Source organism: Brienomyrus brachyistius, chromosome 2, assembly GCF_023856365.1.
Source record: "Brienomyrus brachyistius isolate T26 chromosome 2, BBRACH_0.4, whole genome shotgun sequence".
NCBI classification, from domain to species: Eukaryota; Metazoa; Chordata; class Actinopteri; order Osteoglossiformes; family Mormyridae; genus Brienomyrus; species Brienomyrus brachyistius.
Window position 1 is genome coordinate 8708739 of NC_064534.1, and position 15485 is coordinate 8724223.

Below are 15485 nucleotides of genomic sequence, written 5' to 3' on the forward strand. Positions count from 1 at the left end.
CACTGTGAACTTCACAAACATGCACCTGAGCATATCAGTTAACTTTCGCTGCAAAATGCACTAAAACCACCAAAACACTTCACGCTTCACCCAAAAGTGACTCATCTTCACTTGCAATGCACCAAGGAAAAAACAAATCTCTTTGAGTGCTTTATCCAGCTCTGGATGTCCTTCACATGGATGTCCATACACCCAGCAGCCACTGCATCTAACAGCAACATCGGATCATGTGGCTGATGGTCATATACCTTCCATTTCCAGGCAGAAAAAAACAAAAAATCAGCATGAGTTGATGGAGAGTATGGTGGCAGGAATAATGACATTATCCTGGGATGGGCAGTAAAGCACTCTGTGACTTGGGGGATGATGAGAGGCCACATTGTCCCACACAATCACAAATACAAGTAAATTCTTCCTCTCCCTCCTGTGAACAATTGGAAGATTGAGAAGTTCACTCCCAGGGGTGCCACCATTGTGCCCCGAGCAAGGCACTTGACCCCAACTTGCTCCAGGGGGACTGTCCCTGTAGATACAATACTTCACTGCAAGTCGCTTTGGATAAAGGTGTCTGCTAAATGAGTAAATGTATATTGTGTCAAAGTAATGCAAAAGTATAGATAGTGTACAGTAGCTCACATAGTCCAATGTTATGGTGCATGTGTTAAGTGGACATAGTATTGAGACACGTGTTAAAATGATTGGAAAAAACTGTGATCATGTTGAAAGTTTAGTAACCGTTTTAAATATGGTGACTAACACGATGACATACAGGTGTAAAATTATTACAATGAGAAACTACATAAGCTATTCTGACCAGCAAGACTAAAGCAACTGAAAATCATGCAAAATTATGGCAATTGTATAAAACCATTTGCATATATGTACTAAAACATTTGGAAATTTGTGTGAAGCAATGAGAAATGATGTTCTGGTGTGGGCATTACACTTTTTGTTTTGCAAATGCTAATTGTCATTTGAGGAATCCTCCAAAGCAATCGAGAAAAACTGTATTACCCTATAACTCTATACGGTATAAGCAGTTGAAAGATTAAACAATTGTTCTCATTATATTATTGTTTTTGAAACCCTTAGTTTTATTATTTAGTATACTGAACAAAAATATAAACGCAACACTTTTGTTTTTGCTCCCATTTTTCATGAGATGGACTTAAAGATCTACAATTCATTCCAGATACACAATATTACCATTTCTCTCAAACATTTCTCACAAATCAGTCTAAATGTGTGATAGTGAGCACTTCTGCTTTGCTGAGATAATCCATCCCACCTCACAGGTGTGCCACATCAAGATGCTGATCTGACATCATGGGTAGTGCACAGGTGTACCTTATACTGCCCACAATAAAAGGCCACCCTGGAATGTGCAGTTTTGTCTCACAGCAAAATGCCACAGATGCCACAAGCATTGAGGGAGCGTGCAATTGGCATGCTGACAGCAGGAATGTCAACCAGATATGTTGCTCGTGCATTGAATGTTCATTTCTCAACCATAAGCCGTCTCCAAAGGCGTTTCAGAGAATATGGCAGTACATCCAACCGGCCTCACAACCGCAGACCACGTGTAACCACACCAGCCCAGGACCTCCACATCCAGCAGGTTCACCTCCAAGATCGTCTGAGACCAGCCACTCAGACAGATAATGCACGGCCCCATGTTGCAAGGATCTGTACACAGTTCTTGGAAGCTGAAAATGTCCCAGTTCTTGCATGGCCAGCATACTCACCGGACATGTCACCCGTTGAGCATGTTTGGGATGTGCTTGACCGGCGTATACGACAGCGTGTACCAGTTCCCACTAATATCCAACAACTTCGCACAGCCATTGAAGAGGAGTGGACCAACATTCCACAGGCCACAATTGACAATCTGATAAACTCTATGCGAAGAAGATGTGTTGCATTGCATGAGGCAAATGGTGGTCACACCAGATACTGACCGGTTCTGAGTCCCCAGACCCCCAATAAAGCAAAAAACTGCACATTCCAGGGTGGCCTTTTATTGTGGGCAGTATAAGGTACACCTGTGCACTACCCATGATGTCAGATCAGCATCTTGATGTGGCACACCTGTGAGGTGGGATGGATTATCTCAGCAAAGCAGAAGTGCTCACTATCACACATTTAGACTGATTTGTGAGAAATGTTTGAGAGGAATGGTAATATTGTGTATCTGGAATGAATTGTAGATCTTTAAGTCCTTCTCATGAAAAATGGGAGCAAAAACAAAAGTGTTGCGTTTATATTTTTGTTCAGTATACTAAATAATAAAACTAAGGGTTTCAAAAACAATAATATAATGAGAACAATTGTTTAATCTTTCAACTGCTTATACCGTATAGAGTTATAGGGTAATACAGTTTTTCTCGATTGGGAGCAAAAACAAAAGTGTTGCGTTTATATTTTTGTTCAGTGTACATCAAACAGATTTGCATTGTATTAGCCAGCATCGAGGCTGTGAGATGTCTCACAGTAGATTGGACTGTTTTCTGGCTGCTGACACCCAGAATCAGGTTTAGATGCAACTCCACCTGCTTAACATTGCCAAATGAAAAGCAAACACCTGTACTGCATTCTGTTACATGTGTTCTTTATAGATCCTGTACAGCATAATAGCTCTCTGCAAATATAAACTGCACAAGTGCCACCTGGAACACCTGAAACATTAACCTTAAAACAAGGCCAACATAATTGTTATGTTTCAAATAATTTCGACCACAGAACCAGGCGGTGACACATACAGTGTGTCTATATTATCCGAGATGCATACGCTTACCTCAACAGGATATAATCTGTTTGTAAATCAGCAAAAACAAACAAAAGTCCTTAGATCAAAGCATGTGACTTGCATGCGATGATATGCTGTTGATGTTTACAGTGTGGTGCCACATCGGACAGCTACTGAAAGGTCACACTCAGCGTGGAGCGCTCCCAGATGTTCCCTCCTCTTGCGATCCCTACACCTTCCAGACCGCGCTGCATCCTGGACCCCGAAAAAAAGGCGGAGTCATGCTTGTGAAAATTCCCAGGAGATACAAAAAACAAAATCATTTTTTGTCCCATCTGGGCTGTCAGCAGTAGTATAATGTCAATGTATTCTGAGGCGTTTTTCTCAAAGCCTGGCTGGTTTGTCAGGAGACTGTCGCCTGCTCTCTCTGCTTCTGAAGGGAAAATACCAGAAGCTCATGTCACTGTGGAGAGGGGATACGACCAAGAGGTTAGTGCTGATGCTGGCTAACATCAGGGAGAGGATGGCGATGACTCAAAATGCCAGGGAAGACAACCTCCTCAGAAAGGAAAACATGCTCTCAGCAGTCGGTGGAATGGGCAGGGCATGCTCAACTGCCGCATGCAAAGGACAGCTGTCATTCCTCCAGTAAACACCCTGTAATGGGATCATATGTGGCCATTCCCAGGCCAGGTAGGGGGCACACAAGAGATGCTCCATTAAGAAGGGGGGACTGGGGTCATGTGATGTTCTCAATGTCAGAACCTCTGTGCATTCATACTATTAATCTGCTCACACAAAAACAATTGTATTCCTTTTCAGTCAGTGTGACATTTAACGAACCATAAGGGAAAAGAACTATGACTTTCAGTACAGGAAATTAAATCAGAGAAGGGAGCATTAAAATTAGCTGATAGGTGGTGTAGATTTAGTGCAGACATCATGACAAATGATGAAGAAGTATATACACATCTGAGAATCATCTATCTATCTATCTATCTATCTATCTATCTATCTAAACTGAAAAGGATGCCTGTGAGTGTACGTGGCAGTGACTAATCTGGCCAGTAGAGGGAGTGGAGGGGCAAATGATACACAGAAAATAAAAAATAGAAAATGGTAATATCTTATGATAAATACGAATCAAGCTATACATATGTGACTATAGAGCTAGCATCCGTGGAAGATAAATAATACACACTGGGTAAAGTATGTACTGTCTTTTTCTCTCTATTGTTAATGTCCATTGATTGATTGTGCTGTGCTCTGCATTGTGGAAATGTATGTCAGTGTTTCCCATCATAAAACCTTACATTTAGAAACAAGTGTTTCCAGTCATAGAACTAAATGAGTTCAGAAACACGTAATTCTCATCAAAGCATAAGCTGACCTCTTGACTGATTACTGAAAATTCAGTTTCAATTGAATCCTTTCTTCCAAAGCACTCTTTTTATTTCAGAAACACTGTGATGTTCCTAAAGAGCCCTAAATATCATGTAGTGGTCTCGGTAACGTATGCAACCTCATGCGGTCATCGCTGTTTCATTTTTTTTATTATTTTTTTTTTCCTGCATCAAACGGGCTCAAACAACGTACATAAATGTGACCTTGTAAATGTTCCCTTCACTCAGAATTGTATCTGTGTTACTGTGAATCATATGATAAAGTTTTTTCATGGTCTACATGAACCCAGAAGGAACCTAACAGAGATGCTGTGTCCCTATTACAGCACTGTTATCAGAGGAGTTCCTGGTGTTAATAAAGCATCATGTTATGAAGCGATTTTAATTAAACTGAAAAGAATAAATGTTGATTCTATAACAAAAAAATCTCAGAGTTATTAAAAGCGTTATTATTATCAAAAATGAAAATAAATGTTATCAACACTACAGAAAAAAAGGCAAACACTGACGCAAAAAAAACATTATCAGTACAAAAAGACTGTTATGTTGCTACCAGCAACGCATTACATAAAAGGCACGATGTCAAGATATAATCCTTACGATCCCGATAATCAAACCTTAATTCATCCCTGAGTCGAAAACAGATGCCTTAAATAAACATCTTTTTTAAACATTAAACGAGATCTGTGACAGAGATCTAGAGGAAGAGAAATGTTAAAACAAACGATATACCTTGCTTCCTGGTAGCAATCCACTCAACGCAAACACTGGAACTAGCAGCAGACACTTCGGTTTTTCATCTGTATGGGAGTCAGTAGGTGCACCTATGAGAAGCATATTTGGGGCGTCCAGGAGAGAGACACCTTCTCATGTCCTGCTGTGATCTAAAGAGCACTCAGCTTTTAATTATGCCTTCAAGTGCAGCAAAGTTGATCTGATATAAGAAATAGGAAACAGGTCTTGCTGAGGCTTTGGGCTCCACCATCTCACTCACTGAGTGATTTGGAAGCAGTTTTTGGGTAACTGCTCGTCTAGGGCCAAAAATATGCGAAAACCGTTTTTGCCTCATAGGTACCCAGAAAAATTAGACTGAGACATGCACTGTGGTTTGGTAATGATGATTGGGAAATGTAGCCCAAAGCCTGTAATCCAAGATGAAAGGAGAAAACCAAATCTTGAACCTGACAAGAAAAATACAATTGCCGTCTCCTTTCCTAACGGAGGATCAGCTATTGTACACGTATCTCTTGCTTTTACTATTTTTACACCAATTAAGAATTTTTCCAGATTAGCATATTTAATCTTAATAATTAAGGGGCCGATAATCACGTACACATAAAAAGCACGTAGCATATTCTACCTGCTACTTCAGCATGGACTTCAAGTGCACTTAGACGTTTTATGCACTCTGGGGGGAGAATTGCCAAAATACAGGCATGTTGCATGTAATTATTGTATTTTTCACCATGTGCTCTGGGGGACTGCCTCCACATGGCCAAACACAGTACTGCAGTGTTCAAACATCTGAGCATATAGCAAAATATCTATGAAAAGCAAACTTTTCACATTTTTTTAATGACACTTTATTGATTCCTTGTGAGTAAAATCTGTTTGCCTATCCTACCCTCCATGACACACATGTAGGTGAGAGCAAGCTTGATAGTGAAGAGAAGCCACCTGCGATAATGCCTATGGAGCTGGGGACTAAGGGCTTCCCTCAAGGGCCCACAGACATGAACATTTTGCTGAGGCAGGGGTCAAATCAGTGACCTTCAGGTCACTGGGGCAGAAGTTTAGCCTGCTGAGCTATACCCTGCCCCGTATGTTGTGCATTTAAAAGTACAATGCAAAAATACATGTTAATAATTCATATAATTATATAAGAATTATGAACTAACTATATTACACAATAGTATATAGAAACGCATAAGCATATACAGGTATATTACCATTAGACAGAATTCAAATGACATCTACCTTGTCAACAAGCCTGGGTACCTGTAAGTGGAAGGTTGTCAGTTCAAACCCAGCCTCAGCATGTCTGCAGATCCTTGAGTAAGGCCCACAACCACCGCCCACCCCCAAGCTACCTGGACACCCCAACAGGTGGCTGGCCTTCATGGACAACTGACTGGGGAAGATAGTGGCGAAGGAGGTAGTGCTATCGGGTTGCAGGTTCAAGCCTTGGTTCCTCCTGACCCCCATCAAAGTGTCCTTGAGTAAGACACAGAACCCCAAATTGCTCCCGGTAAGCAGGTTGGCGCCTTGCATGGCAGCCTTTGCCACTGCTGTGTGAATGTGAGGCATAAAATGTAAAGTGCTTTGAGTACTCGTAGGAGTAGAAAAGTGCTATATAAATGCAGTCCATTTACCATTTACTCTACAAAAAGCAAGTTGAGGGAGGCATAAAGACAATTTCTCCTGGGTATCAATTATTAATTAGGGTAAACAACTGGGCAAAAACAATGAGTAAAACATTATGTTCAAATGAATTAGTGTCCTCACAATCCTAAACTGCAATGCATGTACTTATGCTCATGGGACAGCCAGACAGACACCTTCATCTAGATGCATTACATGTTTCCAGGTGGATCATGCTTCTCCATTTTGAAGTACGCCTAATTGGTAACTATTCTACGCTTAATGGGGTAGATGTGTTGGTTTTCAGTGTCAGTGACCAGCAAGTGGTTTGGAATATTACATCGCAACCTATGCTGTAGCACATAAGCTTGTTTGGACTATGCAGGTAACTGCATTATTATTTTATCAACATTAAGTCCACGCTACTAATACTAAGATTTGCACCACATCCATTGTCCTGTGCTTAGGCATATTTGCTTGTTTACAGAATTGTCCTGAGTGAAGAGGGGAAAAAAGTCCAAGTATATGGATTTGTTTTTAAATATATTAAGGGTGATTCTCACAAACTCATTACCATGCCATATCCATCCATCCATCTTCCAAACCGCTTATCCTACTGGGTCGCGGGGGGTCTGGAGCCTATCCCGGAAGCAATGGGCAAGAGGCAGGGAACAATCACAGGCAGCCCATCGCAGGGCACACTCACACACCAGTCACTCACACATGCACACCTACAGGCAATTCTGTAACTCCAATTAGTCTCAGCATGTTTTTGGACTGTGGCGGGAAACCAGAGTACCCGGAGGAAACCCCATGACGACATGGGGAGAACATGCAAGCTCCACACACATGTAACCCAGGCAGAGACTCGAACCCGGGTCCCAGAGGTGTGAGGCAACAGTGCTACCCACTGCACCACCATGCTGCCCCCCATGCCATATCAATTTTCTCTAATATTGTAAGTTAGTTTGACAGCACACTCACGTTATATTATTTTCTAAAATGTGGATTTTGCCTCTGGGGTAATTAATTAGTTGCAGAGCAAAACCATTGACAATGCAAAACAATTGAAAAAAATGAGCGTACACCTTATTATACTAATTGTGCATTGTGGATTACTTGCAATCAAGTTGAAAAACTTAAAAACATTTTATCTAGTTACTGGATTTTAAACCTGCTGTGGTAATGGCTATCTGGGGGAAATGGTTTAGGGATCATGACATTTTAATATACCTAATAAGTTAAGGTATGGTCAGTTGCTCTGCACAAAATTCAAACACTGCGTTTCACTTTAACATTTCGTTTTTGTCTATTGATTCTCATGTTTGTAAGAATTATCAAATACAAGAGTGGTAGTCTACTGCGGTGGTTTCGAGGTCAAAATAAAGGGCTTTCAATGGATTTCATTCAGGTTCACAATATAAAATAAGAATTATATGTTCTAAGTTTTTCATGTTGCCAAAAAACATTGAGGGCATTACCCCTTCTTTTTTGGGTTATGCACGGTGGGCTTCACTGTTTAGATGGGAGGAGAATACGCATAAACTCAAAAGTGCATAACTTTTTAAGTGTTTTCCTGACTTAACTGCCTGCTGAGAGGAGAGCAGCAAAACCTTTTACCTCAGTTTCTCCAGGGCCTGTCTCAGGTCATGCTCACTCTGCCTGTCCCACCCCAGGCCTCCTGTGAAGGCGCAGCTGGTTTAACGCCATGCCATGTGCTTCTTAGTCCTGCCTACTGTTCTGTCCCCCTGTTAACCAGCCACACCTCCCGCGTGTTTTACCCTTCGTTAGTCTTGTATATAAGTCTTCCCTTGTCCTGTGTTCCCCAATCCTGTCATTGCTACCTGTTGTCACCTCTATACCCTGCATTTGCCAAACTATGCATTTGGATTGTGCTTCTTTCACTCGGGGGTCCGGAGCCTGGAGCTATGGGCACGAACAAGGATGGGGGGCCAGCCCATCAGAGTAAATGAATACATTTAAATGTTAAAATAACAATTGAATTTATTTGTATTGATATACTGTAATACAATACCACAAACAATGCTTACTTATTTAAATAAAGGGGAACTGTCTCTATCTGGACTGGACCGAGCTAAGCACCTGGGAACTTGTCGTTTGGAAAAAGGCTGTGGCTTTACAGACATTTAATTTCACTACTGAGAAGAAACTAAGTATTCATATTTGTGTAGATATACACTGAGGCTGGCCATATAAACCTAAAAGACATAAAATACTTAAAGTAAACCTGGTATCAACTGAAAAGGTACCACGTTTTTTTCTAAGCAGGCGTTATGAATATTGAAGATGCCTTGCACCCTATGCTTCCTCGCATTGCCAGCAGACTTACCATTACCTTGTCCTGGATAAGCACTTATGGAAGATGGATGAACTACTTCAGTATAAAATATCGCTGCAGGTGAAAGATTTAAAACATCGTATAATAATGTTGCGCTCAGCAGACCCAGGCATCGCAGCAAAAAAATGAAGTTACTTCCAGCAGATAAAACTACGCTCTTTTATTATTAGCCTTGAAAAGGACTCTCGTAACCTGCGATAAGCAGGCGCGAATCCCACTACACCTGCACAACAAGCAGGAATACATATTGTTACTTGGAAACTTTGAAATCGGGAAACGCAGGGGTAGTGAGTTCTCGTATAGCAGGTAGGCGCAGACACAATGGGCATTGACAAATCGGGTGGAGACACGTGTGGATCGGACAAACACATCACAAGCAGGTGCACATGTGACGATCAGGGACACGACACAACTATTTACAACCATAAACAGGCAGAGATATGATGAGAGATGTAAATGAGCCCGGAGCCAGGTCGCCGACGCGGTAATAATCCTTTACACTCAACGGGAGATACCGCTCTCACACAACATAGATAAATATGTAAATAAGTAAATATGTAAATACGACGTCGCCCATTACAGGATGATGCGTTTCTTTTTCATTTACAAGTGGAGTTAAGCACCTTCTTAATCGCGAAATTCTTAACGTGATTTCAAACTGTAACTGAAGTGTGGAATTTAACTTTAAACTCTGCAGTTAACTTTAACATACAATATAAATTGATAATCTGTAAACTGATCTTTGAAAATATAAATATTTTTAAATATCGATAACTATAACTCCCTGCCTCGTGCCCATTGCTTCCGGGATAGGCTCCGGACCCCCCGCGACCCAGTAGGATAAGCGGTTTGGAAAATGGATGGATGGATGGATGGATGGATGGATAACTATAACGTGTACTAAGCATTCAGTCTCATCGGTATGCCATTACGAACAATCAATGCCAATCAAACAAAAAGAAACAACTGACAGCTTTCAAGTTTGCCCTCATATGCATTTTACCACACATACGCAGAAGTTAAGTTCCCTTTGACCAGTCCATACTTTCATACGCATTTCCCGACACATATGTCGACTGTAGGTTATCTTTCAAGGGAGCGCAAATACGAGCGAACGATCACAAAACACTTACAGTGCGGGCTTGGTTTATGCATAATGGGCGGCCAGTGGCGCCCGCACTCCAGCTGTAAGGTGGTAGTGCATGCTCGAGCCTGTTCGCTTGCAGGCAGTTGCTCCCGCACTCCAGCTGTAAGGTGGTAGTGCAGGTTCAAGCCTGCTCGCGTGCAGGCAGTGGCTCGCGCACTCCAGCTGTAAGGTTAAGGTAGTGCAAGCTCGAGCCTGTTCGCTTGCAGGCAGTTGCTCCCGCACTCCAGCTGTAAGGTGGTAGTGCAGTTTCGAACCTGCTGGCGTGCAGGCAGCGGCTCGCGCACTCCGGCTGTAAGAACGTGGTGCAGGCTCGAGTCATAAGCCACCACTCACGTGGTGGTATGATGGCCTGGTCCAATATCGCTAGCGGTTTTAGTGAATATTACAGATGGACATCGTGATCATTTTTAGTGAACGGAGTCTTTTCATTTCGTTTAGCTGATTCTATATAAATCGTTAACTGATCCGTTCACCTTTGAATATTTTCACCGGAGGAGGTCCCACTTATATGTTCGATGTTTTTTTTCCTTTGGAAGTTCCTTTTGTGCTTAATGAAAAGTATTATAAGTATACATCTTTATGGAACATTTGTTTAAACATCTTAATAATAGCTGCTCTTGGCTACAGCCGTGAAACAAACATGAATTCTCCAAACTCAAAGCGAAAGCCCCCCCTGCCCCTCCGCGAAACTTCACCTTACACAGCCCCCTCGGGGAGTGCCAACCCTCAGGTCAGATTATGATTATAATGTCGACTCATTGAATGTAATAAATGATTACAGTACTCAGTGATTCACTGAAATGAACAGATTGAAGGAATTAGTGCAGTGACCGAGATCATATCCACCTAAAGGACTGCAATGGTGAATGGTACAAGTATAGTGATCGGGGGTTTTATTAATGGATGTAAAGATCCAATGTATCGTCTCACTAATCATTTCCAAACGATCAGCTGATAAATTGGGCTGGACTGCCACAGAATGCTGATATAGATATAATCTAGGCCTATATTAACTGCCACAAATCACAACATTTTCAATAAACTTTGGAGTCACATTTCCGACAGCTGAAGAATATTGTCACACTTGATATGTTACATATTAAAAAAATTGACTGCTGTCAGACATTCCATCTCCCTGCAAATTGTCACCCCCCCCCCCTCCCAGCCAGCAGTAGGCTTGGGCAGTATTTCATTTTCAAAAGTTTAAAATACAGTGGTATTGTGGTATCTCCTGATAAAAATTCCTTTGAGGGGGAGGGGCATTACCATAATATCGACCAGGCCTAGTCAGTACCCACCCCTTGTGTTTGTCCCTCATCCGCCTCCTAGAAATCAATAGGCCAAAGTTGGGATGTCAAGAATTACTTCATCCATGAAAACGCTCACTTTATGTATAGGGATGCACAGAATCCTGGATTTGGCTTCTGCCGAATGTTCTTGTTTTTGAAAGGGTTTGGTTTCTGCTGAAGATTCTACTGTACTATTAAGCAAACTGAATGTCACACTTCTTGACGTAAGCATACTGAATGGGCATTCGCATCAAAAACCACCTAGCATTCAGAATGATGCCGACAAAAGCCCAGTGTGGCAGTACTGCAAGCTAAAAGACACAGAGATACGTGCTTTCATTGGTGAACATCTCATTTCCCGATCTGAAAATTCACTTCATTGCTGGAAGGTGCACCATCACTGTTATCCATTGCTTGCTAAAACAGTACAAGTTAACACATGCCCCTTTAGCTGAGCCTTTAACCCCCAGCCCCAGGGGTGCTGTACTTTACCTTAGCTCACCCTGCACTGTGACACTCCGCCCACCCACCAAGCTCTGGAGAGCAAGATGGGCTTGACAAAGATACGTATTCCAGTGTTCCCGTACTTGTGCAAATGTGAAAAACCAAAAAACATGGCAGAGTGGCTCAGTGAATGCCACTGTCGTCTCATACCTTCAGGAGTTTAAATCCACTTTTCCTCTATACTTGGAGAGTTCACACGTTCTCCCTGTGTTGCATGTTTACTTCTACAGTTCATGCACATGCAGTTGGGCTAATTGGTGTCTCTAAATAGCCAAAAATGTGTGTGCATAAGTGATCCATGATAGAACAGCATCCCCTCTGAAGTGTAACCCTTCCTAGTGCCCCAGGATATGCAATTGGATGGGAGATTTATGTTTTCTTCAAGTTTTTTGGCTGGGGTTTATATATTAATCACAGTTAAGGATGTAGACCTTCATTCACAGAGTTTATTCCTCATGCATGGTTTATTTAATTGAGGTCATTGCCAATGTGTTTCAACATAAACATTTGAAGTTTTCTTCTTTTTTAAATGTACAGCTGTAAGCTTCTCATATAAGCAAATTATGTCACAGTTCGCTTGTTGCTAATGGTTTGTTGATAAAGTTTCTAAATAAGGTAGCTCAGCCAAGCCTTCTGGAAGAGAGCTGCCATATAACCACTGTATACATCACACTGCGTCATGCTGCAGAGAAATCCATGAGAAGACTCGAGAGATAAAAATTCCAACAAGAACTGAGAGGCCTTGTCCTGAAACATAGGATGGTGTCACTATGCAAAGAGGCGGAAATTGCAAAGATGGGAAGGAATGATGAGGACTTGCTGACAAGATCAGAAAAAGAGAGATCATAAACGGGAAAGAGAAGCACAGGAATCAAAAAGCTTTTTAGGGAAAAAAGGCATCAAAGGGACACTAAGACCCAGTGTATCCATCGACTCTGGATAGAATCTAAAGAAAGTGGATTAGAAAGCCAGCATACTGTCATGGAAACTCCAGTGATGTCGTGCAGCGCTTCCCATCCGTGCCCTCGAGGAAATCCTGAGAAGAGAGACTGGCACCGGCAGGCAAGCTCCTTTCCCGCCGGCCCCGGGAAGCAGTAGGACCAGTTAGCTGCGTGCCTCACTCTTTCAGGTGTGTTCCATTGGTCTGTCTTTCTTATTCCTGTCAGGCACACCATGCAGACATGAGATCTTTGTAGCTTCATGTGAGTTCGAGCAATTCTGTCCCATTTACCCATTTGCCTGTCTGCTACCCTGTCTGCCGAATACTCTATTTTCACTTTTTTGACTTCATGTCTTGCCTAGCTCTACTAGTATCTACGCCGATCGCCAAAACTAGTGCTTGTCTCCAGATTATGGCTTTAGCCCTGTCCCCCGACAGCCGACAAAGACCACCCGACCCCTGCCCGCTCCTCGACCACATTCTTATACGTTTTTCGATTTTGCTGTCTGGAATTAAGACTATAAGTAATGACGTTGCCCCCCCCGATCCGCATTGTCCTCCTTATTTTCCGCGACACCCTCCATGACACATACTGAAAGGAAATGACACAAAACAGCAGTTAATATCGTACTATTATGGATTAATTGTGGGAGGAGAAAGAGATAAAATTACTTCAGACCAGCATCCAAACCAGTACACCACTAACCAGGCAACGACTGGAATGATTCCACGGTTTGCCAAGTTGAATAGCTTGTGTTCAGATACATTTTGTTTAAAAAGTTACAAAATTGAAATTAAAAAACAGCAGTCCACACCACTATGAAAAGAATATAGTGATGCAATCAGTGGCAAGCTGAAGTTGTGACACAGTGTGACATAGACTGGCATTTCAATGCCGGTTTATGAAACCCTGTCAAGCCAATTAAGCATGGCAGCACCTTTAAAAATGTTTTGAGTCTAGATATACAGAATTTCGGCAAGCGGAGCATAAAAAAACTACATATACAAAGAAGCATCTGGTTTTTGTTTAGTAACCATACGATATGATCTATTGTTGCTCATCTGTTGTACACAAAAACACCCGAGCCATTATATTTAATTTGAAGGACTTGAACAGGATCTTTGTTTGTCTCTGGATTTAATGTTTTTCTCTGAAACTGCCAACATGGCCTAATGAGCGTTCCCAAAAGAACGGGGCAGAAAAACAGACTGACAGACAGGAAATCAGATCGCTGGGCGTTTTATTAATCTCTCCTTTTGTGTACTTTCTGATCCCGCGGCAATGAAAATAACTCAAAAACCAGTGTCTTCATTTCTGTGAGAAAATTCTTTCAGACATGTAATTACTCTCAAGGTGGAGCACACTTTCATTTAATACTTCCCAAGTGTTCTGAAAAATATAGCCGTCCCAGACTTCTCAGAGAAGAAAACACCGATTCCGCTTCCATGACTTCCTGTCCGGTATAGACTCACAGTGACTCTGGAGTTCTTCCTCGAAAGCGCAGGGCAGGGGCCTCGCTGCACAGGCCACACATATCCACACACTATAGAAGATTTGGAGCCACCAATTCCTTTAACTGCATGCTTTTGGAGTTATGGAAGGAAACCATGCACTAAGGAATACAGCCAAACTTCAGACACAGAGCTGTAAGCAGGATTTGAACCAACAACCCTAGTGGTGTGAGACTACAGAAATAAGCACTCAGCCACGACTCAGAAACAAAACTTTCCTGGTTAAAATACCTGTTATATCCTTTATATATAACATTGTGTGAGGAATCATGTTGAGAGGAAAAAAGCTTACACCAAGTCTTTATGAAATTCATACTTTTTCTGTTTAAAAAAAATGTCAGAAGATTTCAAAAAAGCATTATGGAACCTGTGGCCATAGATTAGAGCATGTAACGTACTGGATAAGGCATTTCTACCTGGATTAGGCAGGTAACATAAGAAAGCCTTTGGCTTGCCTGTAACAGTACCCCTGTGGGACTACTGGAAGCCTGACTCCGGAAACATCCAAGAGATTGTACAAGTTAAGCAGCCATGCAATGTCTTTGTGCTTCTATGAGGTATGACAAGAGTGATTCAGGAGACAAGGGTACAGAAAATGCCCTAAAAGAGGTGAGCTTTATTTCAAGAATAAACAATTACAATACAATAGGGGCTATACCGAGAGGTGATGGTCTGGTCATAATCCAGTAGTCCCCAACCTTGCAGGTAGGGGGCAGCAGTCCCTTCAGAGTTGTCATCATCCAGTATGCACCTGCAGAAAGTGTACATGCACAGCTGACTTCCCTTTTCCTTCTCTCTCGGCTTCTTCCCAGCTTAGACTTTAATCCAACCAAGGGAAAACTGTTCAGCCTCCTTATTAGGGCAACCATCAGCTGCCAGCCATGGCTATTGAAACCACAGTTACCACCAGCCTGAATGGTGCTGATCGCCCCCTACTGGTGCACAGCTTTTGCATCACAGAAGTCAAAACAAAAGATTCACCCGGGTCTCAGCCTGGTGTCTCTCATTTTTTTTCTTCTCTTTTGCAACTTACTAATTAATATTTAATAGCCCTCTACAGCTTGACAATGTCCTTTCTTTCGTTTGTTTTACTGGTGAATAATAGTGACTTTGCTTTATACATAGTTTAGAGTTTTACCAATTTATGCAACCTCACATAATAGAAAAGGCCTTTCTGGTGCTTAAACCTGCACATCAAATGTTCCTGTTCTGCAACTGCCTGGC

The 15485-nt window shown here is 42.0% G+C and overlaps 1 long non-coding RNA gene across 1 annotated transcript; it reads right to left on the reverse strand.

Moving 5' to 3' along the window:
• Positions 1-2432: 2432 nt before the first annotated feature.
• LOC125728365 (uncharacterized) lies at positions 2433-10237 on the reverse strand. The gene is made up of 3 exons (XR_007389045.1): positions 10003-10237; positions 4882-4949; positions 2433-3209 (listed from the first exon to the last, which is right to left on the reverse strand). It is a non-coding gene; the product is annotated as an uncharacterized LOC125728365 (long non-coding RNA).
• Between the last annotated feature and the right edge of the window lie 5248 nt (positions 10238-15485).